Source organism: Pogona vitticeps, chromosome 1 (genome assembly GCF_051106095.1).
Source record: "Pogona vitticeps strain Pit_001003342236 chromosome 1, PviZW2.1, whole genome shotgun sequence".
Taxonomy (NCBI): domain Eukaryota; kingdom Metazoa; phylum Chordata; class Lepidosauria; order Squamata; family Agamidae; genus Pogona; species Pogona vitticeps.
This window is the reverse complement of record NC_135783.1, coordinates 251,599,166-251,614,892: the sequence shown is the minus strand read 5'-3', so window position 1 is coordinate 251,614,892 and position 15,727 is coordinate 251,599,166.

Below are 15,727 nucleotides of genomic sequence, written 5' to 3'. Positions count from 1 at the left end.
TGTCAGTGTCCTTCTTAAAGTGTGGTGTCCAAAACTGGACACAATATTCAAGGTGAGGCCTCACCAGTGCTGAATAGAGGAGGACTAGCACCTCATGGGATTTAGAAACTTAAGTTCTATTAATGGAGCCTAAAATAGCATTTGCCTTTTTTGTAGCCACATCACACTGGTGGCTCATATTTAGCTTGTGATCTATGACAATTCCAAGATCCTTCTCACTTGTAGTTTTGCTGAGCCAGGTATGAAAGAAATTAAAGGACACTTGTGCTAGCCCCTCAACATTCTAGTACTACAAATGGACCATATTTTTCTAGGTTAAGAAAAACAGAAGCAGGCTTAACAGCTTCTGGGTAAGTTGCTTTCCAAGTCTTTTATCACTTTTGAAAAGGCTCTGTTCCAGAAGCAGGGACTGTTGTCAGTGAATTCGGATGTTGCTCTGTATCCAATAATTTATTTACTGTTCTTGATGCCTATACCGGTACAATTCCGATCCAGCAAAGGAGGCAAAGGTGGGAATTGGTTCCAAGCCCCCATGCCGTGGATATGGAAAACCACGTTTGTGTGTGTGTGTGTGTGTGTGTGTGTGTGTGTGTGTGTGTGTGTGTGTGTGTGTGTGAGAGAGAGAGAGAGAGAGAGAGAGAGAGAGAGAGAGAGAGAGAGAGAGAGGGAGGGAGGGAGGGAGGGAGGGAAAGAGAGGGAGAACATGTAAAAGGAAAAACAACTCTCCACTAGAGGGTGCCACAGACCATGTACAGTATCATATTCTTCATTAACAAGTATTCATAGCATGGTCTCTGGTTCCCTCTAGTGCCTGGTTCTGGTAATATATGTGAAATTATTTTTCTGGATTTTTTTCTTTTAATATTTTTCGGACCATTGATAAATGAATCAGTGGATACTGATCCTGTGGATATGGGGGCCATGCTGTACTCTGAAGTATGGGATAAGTGTTTTCCTAAAATGCTTTTATCTCTCAGTTTCCTTGGAAGTGACCACAGATCCTAACCTAATGAAATCATACCTCAAAGTTTAGGTATCTTGTTGTGGAGCCAGAGGTTGGGAGTTTGATTCCCCACTGTACCTCCATAGGAGCTGAACTCTGATCCATAGAGTCTCTTCCAACTATAGTTCTAGGGTTATTATAGTGGTACCTCGACTTACGAACTTAATTCATTTTGGAACGACGGTCGTACGTCGAAAAGTTCATAAGTCGAAATACCATTTCCTATTGAAATGCATGGGAACAGAATTAATCCATTCCAGCATTTCAAAAGGCAAAAAGGCAGGGGGAAAGGGCTAGAAATTCCAATTTCCTGTCCTTTCTCCCTGCCTTTTTGGCTTCAGAGGTCTCAAATGGCTTCCTCTGATGTTGGGGGGAAAGCCCTTTGAGAGCTCCGAAGGTGCCGATCGCAGTGGCTGGGACCCCCAGGGAGGTCTCCCAGGGCTTGCCCGCCACCATGGGAGACCTCCCTGGGGGTCCCTGCTGCCACGATTGCTGCCTTCGGAGCTCTCAAAGGGCTTCCTCCAGTGCTGGGCGGAAAGCCCTTTGAGAGCTCCGAAACCAAAAAGGCAGGGAGAAACGGCTGGAAATTTGAATTTCCCACCCTTTCTCCCTGCCTTTTTGGCTTTGGAGCTCTCAAAGGGCTTTCCCCCCAACACTGCTTTTGGCAGTGACCTGAAGCTAGTGACCGTGTCTTCCATTAAGAACCTGCATAGGTGTTCAGATAATCAGTAGAGTATTTTCTTTCAGTCCCACCACTACCATAGGTGCGTTTGTTGTGGACACAGGAGAGCGCCTTCTCTGTTGCTGGTCTCAGACTCTGGATCTCCCTCCCATAGGAGGCCAACCTGGCCCCATCTTTGCTGTTCCTCCACAAACAGATGAAGACTTTTCTCTTCAATCAAAGTTTCTCTTAATTACTAGCTGCCTGAATGGGGTTCTTCAATAGACTATTGTTCCTGATTGCTTTGAATGTGTTTTCATGTTGCTTCTGTTTACCATCTTTTACTTGGGAATTTGTTTGATTATTTTTAGTATTTGTATACATTGTTTTTAACTTTAAATATTATCTGTGGATGCTATAAGCTGGCTTGGGTTTTCAAGAAGAAAGATGGGGTACAAATGCTATAAACAAACAAACAAACAAACAAACAAATAAATAAGGCATCCTTCAGTCTCAGGAGACTATGGTAACGTGCTTGAAATAGAGGTCTTGGAACAGCATCTTGTGTGGCTGAGAAGGTCAGTTCGAGAGTGACAATCCCTTCTACATTGAAGACAAATACACTCTGTCCCCTGTCCAGCTCCCTGATTTTGCTGGTTTCAGGATTGCCTCTTTGCCTCGGCCTGCTGGACAAGTCTTGCAGTGTTTGTTTGCTTTTTGGTGATTTTTTTTTTTTTTTTTTTTTGCATTTCCAATTGGTCTTGCAGGGTTTGTTTGCTTTTTGGTGATTTTTTTTGCATTTCCAATTGGTCTTGCAGGGTTTGTTTGCTTTTCGTCCTCCCCCCTCGGCCAGAATGGATTAATTGCATTTCCAATGGGGTTTGCAGTGTTTTTTGTGAATATGTGGGGTTTTTTGTGTGTGTGTGTGGTTTTTTTCCCCTTCGGCCCGAACGGATTAATTGCATTTCAGTGCATTCCTATGGGAAATGCTGCTTCGACTTACAACCATTTCAGGTTACGACCATCATTATGGAACCAATTAAGTTCGTAATTCAAAGCACCACTGTATCCTTGTATCACAGCTGTGGTCTCCCTCTGGGGTGCTTTCCCTGCACTAATTCTCCGTACAGATCTTTTGGAATCCGGCCATCAGCCATTCTCACGACATGCCCAAGCCAACATAGATGAGAAAATATATATTGATGGACTATGGAAACGATGTCTTTAAACAATACCCTCAGATATACCCTCTCAAGGAAGCATGAGTGATGCATATGTGGTTTTACATTTCTGTGCACAGACTTTCCATATGGACTAGCACCCTAAATGTTACATTATAACAATGATGCATGTTGTTGCCATTAAGTACTGAATTGCCTTAGAATTTCTGTAAACATCTGCTCAACTGCAAATATTAATAGGACCATTTTGTGGCACTCATCTGTCCTTTCTAAACTGCATTGTATAGCACTATGACAATATTTTTCAGTTGATCACATACAGTATCTGCACATCTGCAGTTCAAACAACAATACAAATGGAGACTTTCAATAAAACTACAAGTAACACAGAACTGTTATACACAAGTGAAAAGCAATGGTAAACATTAATGCTCATGTTGCAACCCTGCTTCTGAAAACTCAGTAAAAGAAAGTCATTGTATCAAAAATACTGCTTTTTGTTCTCTTCTATCAGGGGCCGACTACCTTACAATTTATCCCATGTGTTTTACAGGAATTATCATGGTCAATGTCAAGTTATTTACTACCAACTGCACAGCATAAAGATAATTGTAAGTAAGCTCAGTCCTTTTTCACAGCCATTCACTGTATTTTGCTCCACTGGCAGAGGTGTCTAGTTCTTTGTTGCAATTAATTCTGCAATTGCCTGAATCGGTGTGTCCTACCCTGTTTCCCCTAAAATAAGACCTAACTTGGAAATAAGCCCTTGTATGATTTTTCAGGATGCTCGTAATATAATTCCTACCACAAAAGTAAGCCCCAGTTAAGTGAAACCCCACCCTCCACCATTGTGCAGCAGCCAGGAGAAGATTACATGACTGTATTTGAATAAATGTAGACTGTTGTACATGAAAAAAATAAAACATCTCCTGAAAATAAGCCCTAATGCGTTTTTGGAGCAAAACTTAATATAAGACCCTGTTTTATTTTCGGGGAAACACGGTAGAAGATGACAGTGACATCTTCAGTGGTGTGTGGTGTGGCAGGTAAGTCAGATCACCTCCCTCCTCCTCTAGTGAGCACTTCCACTATTTTCATGCAAGATTGTTTTTTTAAATGCTTCTATCAAATATAATGCTGATTCAGATTAGCACTGAGTCAACTATCTTTTTTATTATTATTAAAAATATGAAGGGAAGGTGTGAGGAAGAGGGCGGTAGTTTTTCTGTACACTGATCTATCTTTCCATACATCAAAGAGAGAGAAGGAAGATGAACAATTTTGGTAGGTGCCCGGAGAATTCGTAGTCCATCAGCTGGGTTGCACCTCTGGGTGGTGGACAAACCTTAAGAGGCTTTGCTTTGGAAACTGGAAGAAACAATGGTGTCAACAGGGTGGAAGAGACTAAGGCCTAAATTGTACAAATGACTCTTGCAATGGGGATAATTAATAATTTCCATGTGAATGACTATAGCAACTTCAGTAGTGGGAAATGGTATAAAAAAACCTGCAGGTAACATAAATAAACTCTCATTTAGTTAGCTGTTTTAACACAAATTTTATTTAACCATTATTTGCAAGTGTCAGTCTTAAAGCACAAGCCTATGTATGTTTACACAAAAATAAGCCCAGCTGAGTGAAAGCAGATTTATAACAAGTGTGCTGTATACAGTGATGCCTCGCAAGACAAATGCCTCGCAGGACAAAAAAACTCGCAAGACAAATGGTTTTGGCAATGGGGTTGATGACTCGCAAGACAAATACTCCTATGGCTGTGCTTCGCAAGACGAATGTTTTCCGTTTTTTATTCCTGCCTCATGTTTGCTAATTTTTAAATGTTTTTCTATGATGATGATGATGATGATGATGATGATGATGATGATGATGATGATGATGATAATTTATTGTCATTGTAAGTATATACACATACAACGAAATTCACAGACACCCAGAGACCAGACACATGCACACACATAAAATTCCCCAAACATGTTTAAAAAGTTAAAAAATTTTGACTGAATTTTTTGAAATCATCTGTACAATATGTATGGCTTTAAAGAGCACTTTAATAAAGCCTTTGTAAACCAAGTTTGACTTTGTTCTGACTTTTTTGCCCATAGGAATGCATTAATTAGATTTCAATGCATTCCTATGGGAAAACGCATTTTGCAAGATGAATTTTTTTGCAAGACAACATTAATCGCGGAATGAATTAAATTCATCTTGTAAGGCACCACTGTATATGATTACTACCGTAGGCTTCAAGTACTGCTCGTATACTGCTCTGAACCCAGGGGAAACTACTGAGTAGAGGTGTACATACTGTACATTGCACTTTACCTTTTTTCAGTTATGTACTAAGAATTTAGCAGTTCTCAGTAGACAGAAACTATTAAAATTATTTCTGTGTCATAATTTAAATGATCACATTCCGGCAATGTTATTTTAGACTCTAAAATTATCTGGATATATTTTCTGATTTTCATTGAAAATGCTTTATTATTATCAGACCATGACTATCATGATCTACTACTACTGTCACCGTGTTAAGAATCATATATGATCTCATATGAATGTTCTTTGAGGTCAATTATGAAAACTGTCTTTTAAATTGACACATCCAGAGTTGATTGCTTCTGCGGCAAAAGCCGTTTTCCTTTACTTTTCATTGAAATTATTACGCCTATGTTACTCCTCCAGGATCATTTAAATAGAGAAATCAATCACAACTACTTTCAGCAACTCCATGTAAGAACATCAGAAGTCTTCTTTTATGTTCCATCAACTGGAGAGGTAAAATTGTCATCTCAGAATATAGGTTTTCAGTGGCAGCATGACTGCAGATTTCTCTCTCTCGCTCTTTCTTCAGACCAGTGCTAAGAACTGTCTTCCCCTGTCAAGCTTCTAATGTTAAATGTTTTACCATTCTTTAATTTTAATGTGGCTTGTAAATTATACTGGATGGTTTTATTTCTTTAGATTTATGTGAATTTTCAATGCTTTTGTTGTACAGCATCTGCTGTACAGTAGACGCCTGCTAGGAGAAGGGTATGTTTTATAAATCAAAACAATAAATAAATCTAAACTTGCCAGATGCAGCAGAGGGCTCAGTTTCCTTTAACAGAAGTATTCTTGTATCACTATAGCATGAGGAGAGAGAAATAGTTATCATATATGTACATAGTTTGGAGGCAGTGAAGCCCAGAACATTCAAGATAACCGTAACAGGTGAAATTTGCTAACTAGTGAGAAGGTTGCTCAAAAGAAGGTTGCTTCTTTAAGCTGTTCTCTATAGGTACTTGCACGGAAATAGATCCACATGCAGCTACTTCATGTGACAACTATGGTATTCCCTCCTCCAAAGGTTACCTGCTCTGTAAAAGCTGCCACGAATTTCCCATCATGTGCGGAAATCAGCAAGCATATTGAAAAGTGTGCAATGAGAAAATAATAATACAACAGGCTGACATGATGAGCATGTGGGACAAATGGATGGAGGTAATTGGATGCTACACAGTATTATTTGCACAAAGCAGAGTAGGAGAAACTGTGAAAGAGCAAGGGGCAATGCAGCATAATCAATCTATACATCCTTTGAAAGCTCAGGTGTGGACTTTTATACAAAGAGCCACGGTGAGCTGCTACCACTTTTTTGTTTTTGTTTTACATGCAGATATCCCATCCTCCATGATCCATGCAGATGGAGACAGCAGCCACAAAATTAAAAGACGCCTGCTTCTTGGGAGGAAAGCGATGACAAACCTTGACAGCATCTTAAAAAGCAGAGACATCACCTTGCCAACAAAAGTCCGCTTAGTCAAAGCTATGGTTTTTCCTGTCGTGATGTATGGAAGTGAGAGCTGGACCATAAAGAAAGCAGGCCGCCGAAGAATTGATGCTTTTGAATTGTGGTGCTGGAGGAGGCTCTTGAGAGTCCCCTGGACTGCAAGGAGAACAAACCTATCCATTCTAAAGGAAATCAACCCTGAGTGCTCACTGGAAGGACAGATCCTGAAGCTGAGGCTCCAGTACTTTGGCCATCTCATGAGAAGAGAGGACTCCCTGGAAAAGACCTTGATGTTAGAAAAGTGTGAAGGCAAGAGGAGAAGGGGACGACAGACGATGAGATGGCTGGACAGTGTCATCTAAGCGACCAACATGAATTTGACCCAACTCCGGGAGGCAGTGGAAGATAGGAGGGCCTGGCGTGCTCTGGTCCATGGGGTCACGAAGAGTTGGACACGACTAAAGGACAACAATCCCATCCTGCATTCTCAGAAAAATGAATCTTGAAACCTGGATGCATTGCTTGTCTTCTGAACTATTACAGCATCTTAAGGTTTCAGTGATCTGTATATTAAGTATCAACCAGTTTACCAAGGCATTTCCACCCGTAAGAACGATGTCTTACAGTTCCCACACAGCATTCTGAAGATGCTTCACAACGAGCCATTAGCCAAAATGATAAACCTCCCACTAAAACAATTATCAGATTGGTATGCATTACAATTGTGTGCCAACAACCACCAGCCAGGAGCTGCCCACTCTAGCAAAAGAACAAAGGATGAAATGTAAGAGAACACACAACCCCTTTGTCACTCCACTGGGAGACACAAACTGTCATTATATCTTTGCTCCACTGCCCCCATGTGGGGACAAAGAAATTCACAGAGGTCCAGGATAATTTAAACTGGCAGTACACTTTTTGAGACGAAGCAAGCTGCCAGCAACAAAAGTCCTCGCCCTCCCTACTTAGCATACACACCATGTCAAAGTAAAGTTACCAAGATGAACAACCTTGTCAGTTTCTAACCTCACACCATTGCTCTTTATCTTCCTTAATGGAACTCCAAAATAGGGCATGGAAACACAGGTCTCACTCAAGAAGAGAGGCGGAGGATCCTTTCCCATCCAAAATGGGCCAAAGCATTTAAAAGAGGTCAAGGAAGATCATGCAGTCAGGTGAGTTATGAAGACTACTGTCATTCAGCTGCCAGTTAAACTTGCTCCTTTCCACATGCTGTTGGTAGAGTAGCCATTTCATTTGGTGTGTATGCACTCAAAGCATGGCTCATGATTTTTTTCAAAAAAGTATAAAGTCCCAATCTTGCTCCAAAGTAAGCCAAACTCTGCAGCAAAAATAGGTAAATTCTGCAAACTTAATAAATAATGCTAATGATGTCTAATGTTGTATGTGCTCATTTTGCTGTTTAGCCTGCATTATCTAAAAAGGGGTAAGAAGCTATGCAGCTGGCAGGATTAACTAGGTTAACTAGCTGTGGACCCAGAGGTTGGGAGTTCAGTTCCCCACTGTGCATCCTAGAAGAGCCAGCCTGTGTAGCCTTGAGCCAGTTGACTAGTCTCAGGGCACCCTCAGAAGAAGGGAATGGTAAGCCACCTCTGAGTCCTCTCTACGTAAAGAACTCTGAAAAAGGCCACTGTAAGAACTGATTTGATGGCACATTTTACTATTAAGAAACTATGCAGGACTTCTTAATCCTGCAGAACCCTTGCTACAATCTCTTTTTACTTTCTGTGTGTTCTTATTACTATCTATCTATCTATCTATCTATCTATCTATCTATCTATCTATCTATCTATCTATCTATCTATCTATCTATCTATCTATCTATCTATCTATCTATCTATCTATCTATCTATCTATCTATCTATCTATCTATCTATCTATCTATCTATCTATCAAGATTTTTTAGCTGCACCATTACCAATGGTCTCTGAGTGGCATACAACAATATTAAAACTTTAAAAACATTAAAACCATTAAAAATAGGCAATATTATAATATCCTATATTAAAAACAATCATCAAAACATTAATATTAATAAATCCAGCTGCTCATATGGCCAGCTATTTAATTAAAATGCTGGCTAAACAGAAAGGTCCTTGCCTGGTGCTGAAAAGCCAAAAGTGTTGGAGCCAGGCGGATTTCTATAGTTCAAAAGTTGGGGGACAACAGCCGAGAAGGCCCTATTTTGGCATGCCATCCCCCTCACCTCTTTCAGGGATGGCACCTTCAAAAGGGCCTTCTGGCCTGATCTTAGAAGACGGGCAGGCTCATATGGAAGAAGGCGGTCCTCCAGGTCCTAAGCCGTTTAGGGCTTTATATGTCAAAGTAAGCACTTTAAATTGGGCCCGAGCAGCAACCGGCAGCCAGTGTAAATTTTTCAGAACCGGCGTGATAGGAGTCCGTGCGGCGACACCACTTACCAGCCGCGCAGCCCGGTTCTGTGCCAGTTGCAATCGCCAGACCATCTTCAAAGGTTGATACACGTATAGCTCATTGCAGTAGTCCAGTCTGGTTGTCACCAGTGCATGTGTGACTGTTGCCAGGCTCTGCTCATCCAGGTAAGGGCGAAGTCGATATATTCTCCACAGCTGTAACAAGACACTCCTGGACACCGAGTCCACCTGGGCTTCCAAGGTCAGACCCAGGTCAAGGAGCACCCGCAAGCTGTGGACCGTTGTCCTTTAGGGGGAATGTAAACCCGTCTAAGACAGGGAAATGGCCCTTTAACCTATCCGGCAGAACATCTACCAGAAGCACTTCTGACTTGTCTGGATTGAGCGTCAGTTTATTGACCCTCATCCAGACCATTATTGAGTCCAGGCACAAGTTCAGAACGGCGACTGCCACACCTGGATTAGTAGAGAATGAGAGGCAGAGCTGGGTGTCGTCAGCATATTGCCGAGTCCTCAGCCCACACCTCCTAACGGCCCGGTGTGCTCTGGTCCATGGGGTCATAAAGGGTCAGATACAACTTAATGACTAAACAACAACAAACATTGCAGTGCTCGAGATCAGTGAACTAAAGTGGACTGGAAATTATCTCTGGAGGCAAAAATACTGAACTTGAGGCTGCCGTATTTTGGGCACATCATGAGAAGAAAGAATTCTCTGGAAAACAGAATAAAGCTGGGAAGGTCGGAAGGCAGGAAGAAAAGAGGAGAACCAAACACGAGATGGACTGGCTCCCTAAAGGAATCACAGGCTTGTGTCTACAAAAGCTAAGCAGGGCTGATGGGGCCAGGACATTTTGGAGAGCACTCATTCATAGGGTTGTCATGAGTAAGACGAGACTTGACAGCACACATCAACACCACCACGCAGAGCACCGGGCTCTGAAACCAATTTCTCTTCCTGTCTCCGTTTACAGGAAATCTTATTGGAATTTCCTCCATTTTCTGGGATTGCATAAATAAGACATTGCCTGTGGCTACATTTGTACTTTTCTGGCAACAAAATTTAGAAATAGGATTTTAAATAAAAGAATGGGATTCTCAGCATGCCGAATTCTACACTAAACACTAAACCTTTTGCTGTTCCCTCATGGAATGCATATAACTCTGCCTAAACTCTACCAGATCTTATTGATTAGCTAATGAACCTGGTTTCCGTGATCACCAACCATCTGGCTGACCTAAGAGCAAACAGTAGATTTGGAGGCAAGCAACAGCTGGAGAGTGACAGTTTTCATGGAAAAACAGATTGATGGGAAGGATTACCCCTCCCCCCCCCCATGACTTTCAAAATCTCAGTCCAGATTTGAACCCCTACTATTCCTATTAGCTATAAGAAGGAGGAGGGTAAAATTTTTAGTATCATACTAAAGGGTGCATATAACACCCTGGCAATTGCTGATCAGAACAAACAATCGTGCAGATTAATTGTGGATTATTACTAGGCTGAGTAATCCTTCTCATAGCTCAAGTCTTTTCCATTTTATCTGAAGACATTAGATCCCAGTTTAATTACTGGGAAACTAGCAAATTGTGCTTTCCTTTCCATCCTATGAAGTAACTACATATGTTCAATAATACATTTTTTTATATAAGTGGTGTTTCTGCACATAACGTTTAATGTGAAGAGGTTTTAAAATCAGGCACAGATGTGGCACAGGAGTAGCTCACATGGGGCAGGAAAATAATGCTACAATGGCACAGAAATCAGAAGATACAAATGGGGCTCGTACCCTGCTGTTGTGCAAGGAAACAGTGGGGGCAGCATTAGACCACATATATGTCAATTGTGAGAAAGCGAGGCATGCTGTGGAAAGGGTCCTGCTGGTCTTCTATTTTAATTCTGTCTGAAATTCCAATAATGAATTTACTAGACAAATGTCACCAGTAATTGATGCCACATCTCTCTGTGACCCAGTTTGATGGTGGTGGTGCAGAGAAGAGCCATGTTTAGCTGCAAAGGAAGTGTCTTCAGCTTTTTAAATTGTCCTCCCCTCTCTTGGAAGCAGAAGAGCTCTGTTTGGATTGCGCTGTTTAGATTTGGAACACGTGTCCAAAATCATCTTTATAACTAACCCTGAATGAAACAATTCCCTCAGAACAGCCCCCAGCCTGAATAATTCAAACCACAGAACCTGAAGTCTCCGTCATGATACAAATCGGACATGCTGTGCTTGTGTGTATGTGTGCACGTGCATGCATTTGCATATGTGATTGTGTATGCTTTGAAACCCAGGGATATAGGTTTAATTCCTTCTGACAGCAAATCGCTCCCAGTGGCCTGGGAAAGGTAGTAATTTCCTTGCATGCCTGAAAAGGTTTGCTCGAGCGCCTGTTGAGTAATGTACCAAATCAAATACAATAATGCTTGAATGAAACCACAGCTTCCTTCTCCCTGAAGAATGTGTCCAATTCCCTTCTTTCTTTGAGCATGCCACCTTCGACTATGACTTGCTTTCACAATATTCTAGTTAGAAGAATCAAGAGTGTAGCTGGGAAAAAACTGCTCAGCTGCAAGAAAGTAGCATAGCAGGAATTGACGACTTCTGCCATTGCTGCTGGTTTCAAGTAGCAGTTCAACAGTTTTTATTGCTAGAATGGTTACGTTTTTGTATGGATGTGAGTTTGAGCTATAAAACTCAGTGGGTCACTTAGTGTCACCCTAACGTGCCTCACTAGGAAAATCAAACAAGTTAATCTCCATATATGATGAGCTCCTTGGAGGAATAATGGGATACAGAGATGACAAACAGCATCTAAATTAGGAGTGGATAATGTTTGGCCCTCCAGATGTTGTTGGATTGCAAATCGTCTTGGTCCTAGCCACTGTAAGTGGTACAGGGTGATGGAAGTTGCTGTTCCCCCATCTATAGAGTCAGTGCTAAGCTTAATGGAATTGCATGGAAGAGTCGTAACACAACACTTAACAGATAGGGTGTGTGTGTATCAGAAATAGTTGAAATGGTGCCTGCTGCATCTGAACCAAAAAATGCAGCAGTAATTCCTGTGGTCAAAAGCCGTATGTGCAAATAAGTACAGAGGGAAGTTGACATATATTGACCCTAAAAGGGTTTTAAAGGCAAGTGAGGCATTTAAGGAATGGTTTTACCAGTCCCACACACACCGTGAGTTTCCATATCCAAGCGGGGAATTGAACCCCAGTCTCCTGAGTCCTGGTCTGTCAGTCTATCTACTACACCACACTGGGTGCCTACGGAGGATCATCACTAACATTGCTGTGTTATTCATTCATTGCTTCTATTTTTTTTCCTTAACAGAAAAGATCTATTAGAGAAAGGGACAGAAGAGCTGCAGCATAACTTTTAACTGTGAGCAGTACAGGTTCTCTCTGTCTGGATCCACCCTTTCAATCTTATACTATCAATATAAAGCCAGAGAGAATCACTGGCTATGCCTGTTCTTCTTCCTCTCCTTCTCAAAGGAAAACAGAAACCTGGTCTGCCTCTTCAGAAATTGTGCTGAACTCTAATTTGGTTTATGGCTGTTTTAATTAAGGCTTCATTTTGCTTACATTTCAATCCTGTCTGCAGTTCAGGCTAGACACTAAGGAGAATGTGTATTCCCTATGATTAATCTGGTTTTCCATCCACTAAGGGATATTCCTTAGAGAGACATGCTTCAACAATCAGATCTGCAAATCAAGACTGTGCTTACCTTCCAAACACCTTCAAAAAACATAGGCACTATATGAAAAATACACAGGTGCGGAACCTTGACACACTGTGACAAACAGACATTTTTGTCTACCATTTCGGCAAGTACCCTTTCCAAAAATGTGCTAGACACGTTGACTCTCAATTGGGTAACAGTATTTTAAACGAGATAAATTTATAAATACACTAATATAAAAATAAAGCTGCTTCCTGAAGATTTAAACAGCTGCCCACATCGGAATCAAAATATACATATGTGCCATATACACACATTCCAAGACCAGCAATCCCTCTGTCAGGTTCTCCCACTTTCGCCCTGAATGATTAAAATCACTTCTGCTGTTTGATTAAATTGTCTTTTGCTATCCCCACCAATGGACACATGGTGTGCTGCTGGGGAAAACATGCAATAATGATATCATGGTACTGGGTAAGTAATCGTATACCATCTTGCCTCACTCCTCAGTGTTTTGTGACAAGGCCATGTGGAGACCTGTCACAAATATAGTAAGGACATCCCCCCATGGCAGGGATTGTATAGGATTGGAAGATGTCCAAGAAGGTGGTTGCAAAGAATATAGAGAAAGCATAAACGAGAGAGACAGTGAAGCTTTTGGCTCATACCCATACTTTCCTTCCTTTTTTATGACTGCAACTATAATTAACCCAAGCCTGTAAATGAAATGTCTATATGCTATTTTTATGTTTCACTTTGCCTCCACTGCTTCCCTTTCCCGTTGTATCTTGTACAGTACTGTATCTTCCTCCGGTAGGGAGCTGTCTTCTTGCTCTCTCCAAAGATATTTACTAGGAGCCACTGAGACTCCTTTTAACAAGATTAGGTAAAGGTTCCCCTTGACATTTAGCCCAGTCGTGTCCAACTCTAGGGCGCGGTGCTCAACCCTGTTTCCAAGCCATAGAGCCAGCGTTTGTCCAAGGACAGTTTCTGTGGTCACGTGGCTAGCACAACTAGACAAGGAACGCCGTCAGGTTCCCACCAATGTGGTACCTATTTATCTACTTGCATTTTTACATGCTTTCGAATGCTAGGTTGGCAGGAGCTGGGACAAGTGATGGGCGCTCACTCGGTTGCATGCATTTGATCTTATAACTGCTGGTCTTCTGACCTTGCAGCACAGAGGCTTCTGCGGTTTAACCCACAGTGCCACCACGTCACCCCTTTAAACGTCAATGTTTAACAAGATTACACACCAAGAAATGTGTTCCCCTCCAAGTCTTACTGGACTGAACCTCTCCATCAGCCTAGCCAGCAGACCCAACAGTTGGGAGTTAAAATTAATTAATTAATGTGTTTGTTTGTTCCATTTTTACCCCGCCCATCTAGATTCGTGAATCTACTCTGGGCAGCTTACAGAATATAAAGATAAAAACAGCATTAAAATAACTTTGATCATAACAGCAGAAGAAAACAGGATCCAAGATGGAATAAAGAAGCTATGTAATGGGAGGGGGGAAGGCCTGCTGGAAGAACCAGGTATTCAACTTGTTTTTAAAAATTCCCAGCGAGGGTGCCAGTTGAATCTCTGGGGGTAAGGTGCTCCAAAGATGAGGGGCCACCGCTGAGAAGGCCCAGTTTCTTTTTCTCTCCTTCTGGGCCTCTTTCAGGGTTAAGCCCTTCAACCTTTTGGTCTGGCTTGATCGAGTGACATGAGTAGAGCTAGGTGGAGACAGGTGCTCTGCCATGTATCGAGGCCCCAAAATGTTTAGGCTTTATATGTAAACATTAGTACCTTGAAATCAATGCGGAAACGAATGGGTAACCAGTGTAAAGCTGCCAGAGTGGGGGAAATATGTTGGTGTCTTTTCACCCCAGTTACTAATCTGGTGGCTGTGTTCTGGACCATTTGTAGCTTCTCCATCAGTCTCAAAGGCAGCCCCACATAGAGCGCATTGCAGTAGTCTAATCTCAACATTACGAGCGCATAGACCAGAGTGGTGAGCGAGCCAACATCAAGATAGAAGCGCAGTTGGGCAATCCGCTGAAGATGTAAGTGGGCGGAGTGGACCACAGATGCCACCTGGGACTCTATGGTAAGCATGGGGTCAAGATGGACACCCCCCCCCACAAGCTGTGGACCATACTCTTCATGGTGTATTCCAAAAAGTGACCTTTCCAGGCTTTGGAACTTCTTGCTGCACTATTAACTGTAGAGACATCAAAGTTCCTATTTCTCTTATTATTACTGCTACTATAGTTTAGCCAGGCAAACAAAGAACCAACCAAATAAATCCATCGTTATCACTTAAGCCATTTTAAAAAAAAATCTGCCTTCTGCAGTCTAACTGAGGATCAATGAACAATGGCTTGTTTTTATTTCAAGACAATGGTCTACTTTGTTGTTGTTTAAATCATTTTAAACTTTGTTTAAAAAACCCAAAGCAATTTATAAGGCACTCCATGAAAACACAAAACCACATGAATAAAATCGGCAAAGCAACTCAGTTTATATCCAATAAAAATAAGTTATATAATAGAAGAACCACAAACCATTTACTACAACCAAATTTTGTACAAACCGTGTCTTTAAATAAATGTTACGTAATTACACTAATCATGTAGGACAAGATTTAAAAAAACATAGTGACACCATCACTTAAGAGTCGTTAATGCGGATTTCATGTTTGGTGCCTTAAAATAGCATATGTGGATGGATAATATTTGATTTAGGGGACTTTTTAAAAAAATGCTATTATCATCACCAGGCGCCTCAAATCTTCCAATTTGAGTTGGGATAAAAAGTGTTACATAACTAACATTACGGAATTACAAACAAAATCTTGGATAATTTTTCTATTTTTTACTGATTGCTCTTATCTCTTCCTTACAAAGAAAAGCAGTTTATCTCCAATAACACAAAGGACGCTAAATAAGGAGTCATTCTCCAGAGTAACCCGCCAGTAAAACAAGAGATTGTTAATAAGGCAGCCA